We start from the raw sequence: 13,503 nt of genomic DNA, 5'->3' as shown, positions 1-13,503 counted from the left end.
TAAGCTGCAAGCTTCCCAACTAATCTACACATCCTGATGAAAAACAAAACAGCTCCTAAAAGACCCAAGTACAAAGGTTTCTAGAGAAATAATTTTGCTTTCTTGCTTGATCGAGTTATTCAAGACCCTTCTTAAAATCAGACAAGTTCTAAATTAAAACAAATAGTTTTTAGGAAAGCAACACATTAGCTTCTCTGTTTCCTTCACTAAAATAATAAAAAAATAACAGCAAAGATACAGAACATACTTGGATATACTTTGTTCTAGCTGTTATTTAAGGTCCCTCTGAAATATCTTTTAGCCCTGGAAGACTAAGGGCTAATTTAGTGAGTAATGTGCTATCCTCCAGAACAGATCCCAGCCTGCTTCATCTTCTTAGGTATACGCAAAAGTTTTCTAGAGGATGTTCAATAAAAAAGAGGAGTTTCACAGCATGTCTCAATACTCACCTTATATTCCCACAAACTCAGTGATCTTCATTCTGAATTATTACCTTCATATAATAATGATAATCATTACGTTCACTGGTTCGTAACTCTGAGAGCATTACTGAAGCTCCTATAAGCTTTCCTGAAGAGGATTATTCCTTGGTAGGTAGAAAAGTGACTTGCCTCTATATGACTTAACACTTCTCTTAGGAACTCAACTAATTTGCAACTATAATCTCACCTATTGCCTGAAAATTATCAAAATCAAAAAGCTGGATTGCCATGCTGGGCATAAGGAGAGCAGACTTTGGCCTCTTCAGGAATCTATCTGGGAAAATCCAACATGCTACAACCCTGGAGAGAAGAGGGATCTGGGAGAGTCAGTTGATTTTCAAGGATCACCTCCTTCAAGCTCAAGAATGGTTCACCTGATGTACAGGAAAACAAAGGTGGCAGAAGGCCTACATGGATGAAGAAGGACCTCCTGACAAAAATAAAAAGGAAGCATACAACAGGGTCAGATGAACTGGAAGGAATACAAAGACACTGTCTGAGTGTGCAGAGAAATGGTTAGGAAAGCCAAAGCCCATCTCAAGTTGAATCTGGCAAGGAAGGTGAAGTGCATCAAGAAAGATTTCTACAGGTACATCAGCAGCAAAATGAAGATGAGGAAAAATGTGACAAGGAAACTGTTGACAAAGGACAGAGTGCTCTCTTTGCCTTGATTGCCTTTGACTGGTAAAACCAGCCTTGAGGAATCCCATGTCCCTGAGACCAGTGGGAAACTCTGGAGCAAGGAACGCTTACCTGCAGTGGAGAAGAATCAGGTTAGGGAATATTTAAAGAAACTGGACATGCATAAGTCCATGGGACCTGGCAGCATGCACCTATGATTGCTGAGGGAGCTGGCCAGTGTCACAGCAGGGCCACTCAATTATCTTTGGACAGTCTTGGCAATCAGGGGAGGTTCCTGAGGACTGGAAGAAAGCAAATGTCGCTTCTGTCTTCAAGAAGGAGCATACAGGGAAATACAGGACAGTCAGCCTCACCTTGATTCCTGGGCAGGTGATGGAGCAAATAATCCTTGAAACCATTTCCAGGCATATGATGGACAAAAAGGATATTGAGAGTAGTCAGCATAGATTTACAGGCTTGGTAAGTAGACAGTGAGGTGGACTGAAATCTGCCTGAACTGCCATTCTCAGAGGGTTCTGATCAGAGACATAAAATCCAGCTAGAGGCCGCTCACTAGCGGTGCACCCCAGGGGTTGACACTGGCACCAGTACTGTTTAACATCTTCATGAACGACCTGGCCAACGGGACTTTTGTATCATCTCCAAACTTGCTGAGTTTGGAGATGATACAAAAGCAGGAGGACTGATGGACGCACCAGAGGGTTGTGCTACCATTCAGAGGGACCTTGACAGGCTGGAGAAACTGGCCAAGAGGAATCTTGAGCTGCCACAAAGGGAAGTGCAAAATCTTATCCCTGGGGATGAATAACCCCATGCACAGTGCAGGCTGGTGGTTGACAGCTTCAAAGCAGCTTGGCAGGGAAGAATGTGGGGGCCCTGGCAGACAACAAGTTAAACAGAAGCCAACACTGAGTCCTTGTGGCAAACATGGCCAACAGTGTCCTGCACTGCATGAGGAGAAGTGTTGCCAGCAAGTTGAGGGAAGTGATCCCTCCCATCTGCTCAGCACTGGTGAGACACACCTGGAGTGCTGGGTCCAGTTCTGGGCTCCTCAGCACAAAGGAGACCTGGATATACTGGAGTGGGACCAGTGAAGAGTCACAAAAATGATGAAGGGACAAGAACATACAAGGAGAGGCTAAGAGAGCTGGAACTGTTCTGCCTGGAGAAAAGAAGGCTCAGGGGGGATCTCATCAATGTGTACAAATACCTGGGTGGAGTGGGGGGTAAGGAAGACAGAGCCAGACTCTTCTCAGTGGTATCCAGTGACAGGACAGAAGTCAATGGGCAAAACTGAAATACAGGAAATTCCATTTAAACATAAGAAATATTTTTCTCTATGATAAAGGTAATCAACACTGGAACAGGCTGCCCAGAGAGGCCATGTAGTCTCCATCCTCAGAAAAATTCAAAACTTGGTTAGACACAGCCTTGAGCAACCTGCTCTAGTTGAGCCTGCTTTGAGCAAGGGGGTTGTACTAGCTCACCTCCAGAGGTCGTTTCCAACCTTATCCATTCTGTAATTCTATGATCATTTCATGAATTCACTCTGTTTAAGTTAGTCAACAGGGTTGAATTAGAGTTCACATAATCAAATTGTGTAGGAAGAACTCAAAATGAGTAACTGAAGAAGTTAACCTAAACTAAGCTCTGTTTATAATTTATTCCTATAGGCAGAATTACTACTCAGATTTTTATCTCTACCTATTACCACTCTCTCTCTCTCTCATATTTATCATACACAATTCCCTATAGTATTCTGTATTAAATGTAGTAGCCAGACTTAGTAAAAGAGCTTTGATTAAATGATAAGCCTACACGAAACAGAGTTCTTTAAAACAGCAACTTCAGCTAGAAGTTTAATACTCTGAAAACTCAGACAGACTAGGAGTAACTTTTAATGAAAGAACTAATTATAAGGATGAAACAGAGCCCAAACTATCTTGTTTCAAGACAATACACCTAGAGGTTTAATTGTGCTTTGCCAACTCAATTCAGGGATTGACAGATGCCAGAAAATTCAAAACATGCAAGCTAAACCTTCAAAGGCTGCACTGTAATCATGCAACCTGGGACACCATCGTTTACAAAAAAGGAGAAATACAAACTCACACATTTTTTCTTCTATTTTCCCCATTTTCTTGCTCTATGCATTTGGCTCAATTTATTTCTCCCCATGTGAACTGTTACTGGAATCAAGTGAAAATAATCCTTTCTTACATAATAGGAAGTTAAACTGAAGTGGATTCAAGAACATTATTTCCTAAAACTAGTTTTAACTCTGTAACGTTAGTGCTACATGCATTTCAAATATATACGTCAGCAGGAAAGTAATAATTCTAGAAGACATGCAATACAGATTGTGCTGCCATAAATTAATCTGTAACTGTGTGTGTGTGCGCGCATGCGTTTACCTTTGCTGGGCTGAACCACAATTATATCTGGTTGCCTGTACTTCATCCAAGTCCAAGACTGCAACCAACAATGTCTTAATCCTAAATCTAATCAAGCCATATAAATCATATGCTGCCCAAGCATACTTCAGCTTCTTTTTCTGGAACACCTACAACTTCAGCAAAGCGTCCTCTGCTGCACAAATGCTGGACATCCAAGGCTTACTCTCTACCTTAACACCAATCCAGCAACTCATGTCACTAACACTCAGATCTAAACACACTCAGCTGCTGCTCCCTTTCTCCCTCACCAGAAACCTAGCCCAGCATCCCATTCCTGTATCTCCAAAGCCCCTATGAGTCCCAAAGGCATTAATAAGCTCACTTCTCATTCTTACACTTACCCAAGCCCACCAATACATTACCCCCACCAAATTAGTTGTGGATGGAGAAGGCTACATCATCAGTGCCTACCGGTAAACTGAAACCCCAGATTCCTAAGCCCTCAGCACAACAACCCTAAATCTAGCTCTGTGATACCTTCTGTAAACATGTTCAGCTTTAGCTCATCATATCCTATCCCCCTAAATTAAATCTATACCAGAAATCCTGTCAATCTAAAAATGAATAGGAGTTGCTGCTGACACCAGTCCTGAAACCTACCTTCCCCTCTGGGCACAGCATTAATAGTAGTTTGCTGCCCTGCCAGATCAAGCCTTAACCAGCCGGGTACAGTGCTGTCACCCAAAATCTAGATTAAGTGTAAAATAAGCTACGGAACCAGATTTAACCTCCCGCACATCTCAGCCATACAAACCATAGTTCCAACCTTAGCTACAAAACAAATTTCAGGTAGCCAATCCCTTTCATCCCAGACATACTTACTCTATTAATGACTTGTACGCTAGTTAAATCCTAGGAAGACAAACTCTGCTTGTTTCGGAACCAAACTTGGGACAGCAGCTCCTTCTGGATGGGTGGCATTCAATGCCGCCCATAAGCATATGCACTCAAATCCACATCACCAGCACAACTGTAGCCTACAATAGTTTCAACTGAGGACTTAACCAGGGAGTTTGTTCTAACACCAACTCTAACCTGATTAACAGCGAGCTAGCAGAACAAGTGTAGTCTGGCTGGTCATGACAAACACTCCTAAGCACAGCCTTTCAAGCATTTCCCTCTGCGGTGAGGATCTTATTTTGCCATCCTAAATCTAAATCCCGTTCTAACCCTAAGCCTAACTCTAAACACACTACAGCCATGCTTCCCAACTAACAACCTAAGCTAAGCCATATGGTCTCTTGAAAATCCAGAGTTCAACTGAAGCACAAACAGAACGTAAAACAAAACTGTTGCTTATCAGAAAAGAACGTGCAAAGAACAGCAGCAGTTTTTCTTTGCTTGATGGCATACCACAGCATACTGCAGAGGATATGTCACTGTGCACGTGCTTAGTGGTTATAATGTCTCACAGTGAGCTACATAATGAGTTTTTAAAAGCAGTTTAACATTTTAGAAAGTACTGAATAAACATCAGTTAATCTTCCTGGTATTGTGATTTAAAGCAGTGATGGTTATGCATAAGCTCTATAGGTAGATAAACACAGCCTCAAAGGTATTTTTAGCAAAAAAACCCAAACCCATAAATGAGGTCCCAATGGGGCAAGCTGATGTTCTAAGTCATTATGTACAGGACTGTCCCATGTGTTTAGAAAGAGGTAAGTGAGTGCAAAGCTAAGAAATCCAAAGATATTCATGTGTCCTGCAAAATGAAAATAATGTTTTGAAAGAAAGATGAAGTGATGATTTCACTAGTATCCACTATCATTCCACAGTTTTCATTTACATTTTACTATATTTAACTAGGCTCTAATTTAAAGACAGTTTTAATTATCAACTGTAATTACTCTTCCAAACAGAAATCCATTCTATCAGTAGTTTCTAGTTAGAAATTCTAGGGCTACAACTCCTCCCTTTTACATTTTATGAAGATATGAAATACTAAGCAGCAAATAAACTGCAAAACCATTGACACAGGAACTATGCATTTATACTGTGTCCTGAAAAGCATTTAGTGAAGCTGTGTTAAAAGTACATCATAATGAAGACTTTAAACAATTCTCCAAAAGCAAAAAGAAAATCAGAAGATAAATCTGTAACAAAATGTTACCTTGCCTGTAAATTGAACTTTTAAGAGCACATATGCTATATAGCTAATTCACACAGACAACTCCAATATCCAAAACCATTAAGGAAGCAGTGCTTAATTTTTTGTAACATCATTCTGTTTTGCAAATCACTGTCGGTAAGCAAGAATGCTCCATGAAGAAAGGAGGTTAACAGGAGCATTAAAACTACTTATTTGGAGACACAGATTAAGTAATAATCAAATAGTCTTCTAGACTAGCGGGTATACCGCATATGCCACAAAAATCAGATGCTTCTTCCTTATTCACATTCTCCTTTCAAACATGCAAAAGGATTAACTGAGCTGTAAAGAAAGCAATAGGAAAAGGACAGAATTAACACCGAGAATAAGGAAGTAAAAGCAGCATCAACCTGGATAAGCTTTCACTGCACTTTTTTTTTTTTACTGTATCAAGAATTCAAATAGGTCATTTTAATTTATAACCATGTTATTTTTTATTTTTTTTAAAGCCTGGATTTTGTGAATGATTTGAAACAAGAAGATTTCCAGGAATATTACTTATTTACTTGTTGAGGTATGATATAGTCTGATCTCTGTAATTAAGCATTTTTCCTTTTCCACTATTATGTTTCCATGAATGAGATGATTCACCAATATTAAAAGTAATAATTCTCTAGTTGACAGTAGTACAGAGTTCTCTTCATGTAATAGATATTTGCTACTTCTATTCCCAAACACACCTGAGGTTTTCTGATTACACGTCATCCTCAATTTTGCCAAGCACCTAAGTGCAGTCAAAGCCCTGTTACCTTTTAGCTCTGTAAGAATACTTCTAACCTCCTTTCTCCTTAGTGCTATCATTTGATGATAGTGTGAGAGGGAAGAGAGAAACCGCATGAACCATTTTCCAGTACTGTCCGACATGTATGCACCTTAAAAATCTAATCTGTAATAGGGGATGACATATGCAGCAAAAGCAGGTATACACTTCAAAGGTGTATGGCACTCTTCCAACATATACCAAGTCTTGACTGATTCTTTCACTCATCTTTCAGGGGAGAGACTTCTGTTTTCACAAATCCATATCTCCAAACTAGGTATGTATCTATGAGACAATATGCAGATCCACTGATTATTCTATCCAGCCATTACTTCGTTACCAGTAGCATCAGAGGTCACATGGAATAAAAAATCATCCTACATTTACCCAGAGCACTATTTTGCAGTATCTTTAACCATTCACAATTTGAAATATGTTACAATCTGTGCTTACCAGCATAATAAGGAAAGAAATGACATATTAAAAAGGATGAACAGATGTCCAGATGCAAGTTTAATTATTTTCATGAGGTCTACATGGCATCAATCTCTTTTCTTTTACCTGGGTGAAGTATTAGTAATCTGATACATTAGTAGAAGTCAGCAGTAGAAACTACAAAAAGCCAAATATGCTGGGTAGCCATTTTGGTACCTTGAACAACAGCGGACTGCAAAATGCATTTAGCTTTTCTAGTTGCATAATATTGTCAGCTATTTTTTTTCTAATGAATGATTCTAGCCATTTTCTACCATGTTTGGGAAAAATAGTATAGCTTTTTTCCTAACACATATAAAAGCTCTAATACAACATATATAAACTTAGGGCTGAAGAGATTAGACATATTGCATAAACGAAGTAGACTTCTTGGAAAGAGGAGCTTATCTGAGGAATTCTCTACATCACATCAGACACACTCACATTTGGAATAAAGCATGTGGTGGGTACCATACGTGCCCAGAGCATCCACTGGATACAGAATGGCTGCATGGAGAAAGTCTTATGAAGACAAGCCCTGACATTAATAGTTCCGTTCTTAGCACTTTAAACCCTTCTGTTATCTAGCTGAACACAGCTCCAGGCAAACTCCATTTTCCCCGATGGATTGATTACCAACTGAGCTAGTCCATCTTGACATTTGCAATGTCCCTAATTTGCAGGCCTGTCAGAAAAAAACAGCTCTCCAGACACAGGACTATTTCAGCCCTTCATTTGCTTCCACATAGAGCTGTTGCCATGTAGTTTGACATTTCAGTGACATGACTGTTTGCTATGCAGTGCTGAATGGCAACAAAAATCTCAGAAAATGCTCAAAATCATGCTGCATCCATGCTCCTCCTTGTTCTTTTTCTTCCTAAATACATTGCCCGCATAGACTGTTAGTTTAACAGAGTTTCCTATTTAGAGGCATATGCACCAGACACACCATTGCTGCATGTAGGTTACAAGAAGCCCCAATACATGTATCCTGCACCCCAGTTCATCATCAGTCTCTTCCAATGATGTGTACGCTTAAAGAATTTGAATATCTGGGAACTAAGTTAACTTACTAATTATCCTAACTGAAATATAACTTGTTACAAACATCTAATAAGGTTACTTCCATAAGTTTATCAGTGGTCAGACAGAAGTACGCTTTGCATGTACTACCTCTTACAACTATAGGATAAGGCCTTTCCTGGCATAACAGCTCTGGCCCAGATCATCCAAAAGATACCTTCAGAGAGATATGATGGTGTTTTCCTCCCTTAACTTTAGATGCCTACAACATAAATATCTACATTCTACATAAATATCTACTGATCAACTTAAATTTCCTTCCTCATAGCTAGAAGAGAGAAGCAGACAACTCTAGGGCCAATTATCATAATTATGTACATCCAAAATAGGTTGAATAAGAAATGCCTCTTTCCTTCCCTTGGCTATAAAGGAAAACTAAAGTAAGCAAATCAGATGGAAACATCATAGAAATGTGAAGTTAAGTGAGACAAATCCTGCCATATGTCTAACTCTTTTGGCTCATTTGAGTCAAAGCTATTCTGTCATAATGAGCCCAATTCTCAAGAATTTATGTAACATTCAACAAAGCCTTGCACAACTATCTATCTTCACGTTGGCAAATTTTTTAGTTAACCTTAGCTGCTTGGTTGACTTCTATGAGAAGTAGACGACAGCGTCTACTACATACATCTAAACTAAATAGGTTGAATCCCACCTTGTATCCTGTGTCAAAGTCTAACTGCACCATTCATTTCAGGAGAAAAGTTAGCACCCACATTCAGATTTGGACTTAATGCTTACATATAACATTAAGAATTACACATAACTTGGTGTTTTGTTTTAAAAAAAACCCCACTATTCAGTTACAGTTTTTGTGATAGAAATATTTTAAAGTTTTAAAAATGGAAAAATAGTGTACAGAAAGTAATGTGATATAAAAATGTAATGCTAGCCAAGCTATGTATCAGCAATTACTGAATAACAGAGCTTTCCAAAACTTCACAGTATGTCTTCGTTTTTCTATTTTCAAATCTATTTTCTGGTTTTTAATTTTCTTTTTCAGAGTTCTTGGAATTAACACCTGAGGGGTTAGAAACGGGCACTGAACCAATATGTGCTTTCCATTTCTCGTCCTCTGTCTTTGAAACAATTATCATAAAGGAAGATCTGCTATCATGGTGAGGAGCTCAATATTTGAAAAATAGTCCATCTTCCACAGTATCATTCTGAAATCTTAGTATCTTAAAATTGTATCTGCTCTGCAGTAGGAATCCAATTGGGGATCAGAATATTTCCATTCCATAGGAAGATAAGGTTCAGTTACTGTATTCTTATAAACCATATTTATGAAGCATAAAAGGTTCCTGTTACAGATAAAAATGAAAAGTATGTATCCAACATCAGTAAAAATTAAGGGATCCAGCTGAGTTTATACTAATATGCTTTTGCCTAGAAGTCAGTGTCCTGGTGTCAGTGCAGCGCTTCACTTTAAGCACATGATGAATTACTTAAATGAATTAAAGCAAACTACTAACTTGCTTGAGAGTTTACTACCCTAAAATTCATCTTAACTGGGTGAAAAATCAGGATAACTATACCGTTTGACATGCTCCTTACTTACTTTTATTTTCTGTATTAACGTGGGAATATTGGTCCAAAATATTAAACAGAATTCCATTATTCATATATTTCACATTAATTTGTCATATTGTAAGATTAATGGATTTAGCCAATTAGAGAACAATATAAAAATATGCAGAGTAATCTCTGTACTTTTCTGGTGTAGTTCATTAGATACACTCTCCTACAGTCAATCTATTTTTTTAATTTGTAATCCTAGGGGAATAGATAACTCTTTAAAACTGTGGGTCATAGACAGATAAGCTTGTTCCAAGAGGACACAGATACAAACTCACTAAAATCAGTCAGAATTTTAAAGTAAAAAATTTTCAGTATTTATCAAAGGACGTATCCACAAACCTACATAACCTGAGCTGAGCAGAGTTCCTATTGAAGAAATGATTGAATGTAAAGTTGCATATTCTGGAATGCAAACATTTTACAAACTATTTGAAGGTTAGCTCAAGTGTTAATGAGGAAGTTAAAAGAAAAATGTTGAGATACCTAGATGATTAATTTAGAAAAATTAAAAGGAATTTTGTTTTCAAAGCAAGTCAATGTTGGAAAACAACTTCAACTTTAAAAAAAAAAATTATAATTATACAAAAATAAAAATAGAAGTTTGCTTGGATGAGTAAACTATTTTTTCAATCTCTGTTTTTCACCAAATGTTGAAAAGTTAATTGCAAGCTAACCTGAATACATGCCTCAGTTGTTTTCTTTATTTCTCCTATCTGCCAACAACAAAACAAAACAAAAAGAAAACAGGTATTTGCACACCTCTAACCATAACTAAAATTCAGAGTCCTTAATTTTATTGTCTTAAGTGGAAGACGTGAAACTTCTTTGCAATTAACAGCAGTTTTGCTTAAGTAACAAAACAGGATTAGGATATTTGTCAGCTAATGAAGTTTGATTATATAAAGTATTATCCTTCTGCAAATTCTAATTTAAGTATTTACGAATAAATTTTTGTTTAAAGCTGTCATTTGGTATATTTTAAACTGATATTGTATTGTTAGTTTTGATTATAAAACAAGAAAAAAATATTTTAATTCTTTTTAGAATTGTGCCTACCAAAAGTAATGCTACACAAAGTCAGAAACATTCAGAAGCAGGTCTGTAAATCAGGGCGTCAGAAATACTAGAATTTAGCCTCCTACTGCGATAAGTACAAAGGTTTTTGTTAAGCAGTATTTCCAGAAATAATTATTAGATACATAATATATAAGGGTTTGTAAATGAACACAATACAACTATTTGGACTAAATGCAAGTATGCATAAACTTTAAAAACTTTGACTTCACTGCAAGCTAAGCAAACCAGAACTTCAGTTACTTTCCCTACATGAACTGCAGCTTTTCAAAATCTTATAGTCCTACAAAGTGTCAGCTACAGATAGACACACAGCTCCTGCCGCTACAAATTCAGCCACCTTGAACCTTTTGCTACTCTCAGAAAAAGTCCAACACTGTGTTGGGGGGTGAACGTTTCAAGACTACTTTGTCATTGTAAAATTAGTCACTGGAGTCTGTACCTAAGGGCCTGAAGCTCACTTACTCTTCTGATGGTTACTTAAATGCAAAGTGTTTTAAAAGGACTCAAAAGAAAGTCCCATAAGCTTTGGTAAGATTATATGAAAGTCTTATTCCAGACCATGGTTTGTTGTTGGTTGATCAAGATGCATTAATCTTCCAAGAAACGTTTATAATGCTGGATGAGGAAAATATAAATAAATAAATTACTGTATCAGTTAAAAAGAAAAAAAGAGGGACTACCACATTTCAGTAGCAAAAGGCAGACTGACAACTTAGTGGAAGGAAGCAGAAGCACAGCAGGAAACTCTCCTTAAGTAAACATGGCTCTAAATTCTTGAATATGAGAGAATTAAATTATTTCTCTCATGAACAGAAAGGGCTGTTTAAAAAAAAAAAAGGGTGAAAGGGAACCTTATTAAGTATTTTGTCAGAAAGTCAATAATAAAAATACATTTCCTGTTGCACAATAATAAAAATACATTTCCTCACTTGTAAAGGTGGGAGGCATTTCAAGGCTCTTGGTAGCAGAAAGTCTGAAAATCGGTACTGTGGACCGATAATTGCTAAGATTTGCAGCACACACAAATGCAAGGTAATTAAAATGAGACAGATGGAGGGCTGCAGGTAGCCAACTTAACCTGAAAAAGGATTTGGTCCCGAAGCTGAAAAGATCGAGTAACAAATGCATTTTACTGTCCCGAATTTCAGTCCACATATACTAAGTATGAAGAAACAGAATAAATTTACAAGATCAAAAACATATTTATTTTTTCTTTTCAATAAAGGAGTACAAAAGAGTACATTCCCTGTCCCCCTGGAAATTGTCTCCCACTCCACAGGCACCTTTCCTTCGGTGCTAGGTACAACTTTCTTCATTTGTTCCAGGAAGTACAATTGAACGTTTCTGCTTCTTGATGGGTGGTGAGGTGGGGTGGGTGGGTGGGGTGGGAAATCAAGAAGAGTGATAGCTTTCCCAGAAGTAAAAAAAAGGAAAACTGCTGTACATATCAACTAGGGGTATCAAGCCACCCTAGTGAGACTGGCATTTAAGCAATTTATTATACCAAATGTGGTATGAGAACTGTTCAGGGATTAAATTGCCGACTTCTCTATATTTATATATGAATCAAATCTTCTACTATCTTCCCAGAAATATGCAAATTACACTACCAGTAATAAAATAATTTTCCATTAGAAAAATCAAAATAATTTGTGTAAAGAGAATCTTTTATGGTTAAAATCACAGGATACTAATTTACTTCTGTTTTCTCAACTGCAAGTTATACAGTTTTGTAATCTCTTTTATTACGATCTTAAAATCAAATATATGACTCTTTCAAACATAAAGTGAAGCCAAAGAGGAGTCAAAGTTCTTTTAGGAATTTTTAGAAATAAATGTTATGTACCCAATATGAAAGCAATACTTAAAATAATTACAGTATGGCATAGTTAAGTAGTACCGTAGTAACTAACTCAAAGTGCAATGCTCAACATAAGCTTTTCATCAGTGTGGAGCACTGGAGAGTTCTGTGTTGCCACTGGCAAAAACTCTGCTGAAAGGAGGCATGACCAATTCTGTTATACAGGTGAGATTTAATAATGTTAAAAATGAGCAACTTGTTTAAACTTAGAAAACAAAACTTTTTTTAACCACACACTTCCCTATCCTTATATTTGTTTAAAGTTTGTTCCCTTTTGGCTGCCATCAATAACTCTGGTATGCTACTAGTGACTTAAAATATGGCTCATTGTCTAATTCTTTCAAAACTGGCCTTTCTCAAGTCTTTCCAGAATATAATTCAAACATACTATAAATTTGGGTTGGAAATTACATGTTCCCTCTCCAGCAGTCAGACCTTACTCACATATCATATCCTAGAGAGAAAAAGCATGAAGTTAAGACTGCTTGAACAACACTTAAAACATTTGTTAAACTGGACCACCACTAGATATACCTAAGATTAATATTTTCTATAAATATCAATAACTTTATTTTCCACCAAATAAAAAGCTGTGTGCTTTCTTTTTATTGACCTTTCTACGATAGTGTACAATCAAGTCATAATTCCAAGTGAGACTGAACAGTTTGCATAAAATACATACCACCACACACAAATACATGAAAAATCTATGAAACCCCTATTTATTTCATACATCTCTTCTCCATATGTTAAAGAAACATCCACTTACTCTTTTTTTTTTTAAATTCTATAGTTTAATGGGAAAAACTTAACCTTAAAATAAATTTTACCAAAAATATTATCTCTATTCTATTCTGCTCTTCATCTCCTACTCATTGCAACAAACTAAATACAATTTTAAGTGTTGGATAACTTTTGCATCATGTAAATTAATATTA

General features: G+C 37.0%; 1 protein-coding gene across 1 annotated transcript in view; it reads right to left on the bottom strand.

Moving 5' to 3' along the window:
- Nucleotides 1-13,503, bottom strand: part of MEI4 (meiotic double-stranded break formation protein 4) — a 77,131-nt gene that overhangs the window by 32,329 nt on the left and 31,299 nt on the right. The gene's annotated exons all lie outside the window — the stretch shown is intronic.

This window comes from Ciconia boyciana, chromosome 3 (assembly GCF_034638445.1).
Source record: "Ciconia boyciana chromosome 3, ASM3463844v1, whole genome shotgun sequence".
NCBI lineage: Eukaryota > Metazoa > Chordata > Aves > Ciconiiformes > Ciconiidae > Ciconia > Ciconia boyciana.
The sequence above is the reverse complement of the archived record's forward strand: the minus strand, read 5'-3'. Positions and strand labels throughout refer to the sequence as shown.